This window comes from Myotis lucifugus, unplaced genomic scaffold (assembly GCF_000147115.1).
Source record: "Myotis lucifugus unplaced genomic scaffold, Myoluc2.0 scaffold_478, whole genome shotgun sequence".
NCBI classification, from domain to species: Eukaryota; Metazoa; Chordata; class Mammalia; order Chiroptera; family Vespertilionidae; genus Myotis; species Myotis lucifugus.
In genome coordinates this window covers 547530-549123 of record NW_005871526.1, presented here as the reverse complement: position 1 = coordinate 549123, position 1594 = coordinate 547530, and positions in this window count along the sequence as shown.

Genomic DNA, 1594 nt, shown 5'->3' with positions numbered 1-1594 from the left:
GTGCCAGGAGGCCTCTCGGCTCCGCTGATCCTGGGGCGTGAGGCCTCGCAGCTCCGCTGATCCCGGGTTCTGGAGGCATATTACCCTTTTACTATATAGGATAGAGGCCTGGTGCACGGGTGGGGGCCGGCTGGTTTGCCCTGAAGGGTGTCCTGGATCAGGGTGGGGGTCCCGCTTGGGTGCCTGGCCAGCCTGCATGAGGGGATGATGGCTGTTTGCAGCTGTCACACCCCCCTTCAGGGTGGGGGTCCCCACTGGGGTGCCTGGCCAGTCTGGGTGAGGGGCTGAGGGCCGTTTTCAGGCTGGTGGGTGACTGAAGCTCCCAACCTCTCCTTTTTTTCTTCTTCTTTTTTTTATTCTGGGATTTATTTACCCTCTATGGCTGTCACTGGAGCTGAGAGCCGGCTTTAGCTCTCAGGATCGGCTCCAGCTCTGAGACCTTGGTTTGTTTGGCTTCTATAATTGAAACACTGTTGCAACTCCAAGCTCGGGCTGGCTGACTGAAAGCAGGTTTCTGGGAATTGTTTAGCTTCTATATTTGCAACAATGTTTCTTAAACTGCAAGCTCAGAGGCCAGCAGCGGCAGGCGGGGAACCTTGGCTTCCTCCATCACTGGAGCAAGCAAGCCTCCTGTTCGCTTCAGTTGCGTGGTTGCTGGCCGCCATCTTGGCTGGCAGTTAATTTGCATATCTCGCTGATTAGCCCATGGGAAGGGTAGCGAAGTTACGGTTAATTACCATGTTTCTCTATTATTAGATAGGATTATAGAGATAGAGGTAGAGGTAGAGGTAGGGGTAGACATAGTGAAATATTTGGAAAGGTTAGCATTCACACAACACACGGGAAATCAGGGGTGGTCCACATTACATGGAGCAGGATGGGGACACAGGTGAAGACGCCAAAACTACATCTGTATGCTGGGCCACAGCCAGGGCGGGAACCTGCCACCACAGGAATGAAGACAGCAAAGAACCACTTTGCTGAAATGAACTCTGATGCTTGGAACCTAAACTCAACCCCATAGATTAGCCACACAGGCACCTGGACCGGCCTGGAGAGTGACAGATGCTGGCGAGCAGGGTGAGGTCAGCAGCAGGATGGAGCGGGACCCCAGGGGGCACTGCCAGTTCTGTTCAAATAAATGGTCCTGTGAAGAGAAGCCCCTTGACGGGCAAGAACTCCAGGTCCCGAGACCAGAGGCCCAACTAAAAGATTTGTCAAAACGCAGGGACACGAATGCCGTATTCCTGGACGTATCTCTGAGGTTCCAATTCCACTGGCTGAGAAGACCCCCCATGATTGATTGTAAGAAGAGCTGGAGAGCTCCATCTTGTGGAAAACAGAGCAGGTGGTGTGAGACAGCTCACTGCACCACAATACACCAGCCGGAGAAAATACATAAAAGCAATCAACTCAGAAAGCACGCAGCCGGCGGGGTGACCCACAGGAAGGTATAGATGCCGTTTCCACCGGGAACCCCTCTTCTGGGACCCCTCTGGGGACGACGGGGGCTGTTGATGGCGATGATTTGTCCCCGATGCTGGAGAGTCCTGAGTCCTGCAGCGAGCCGGCTACGTGCTCGGGGACCACGTCT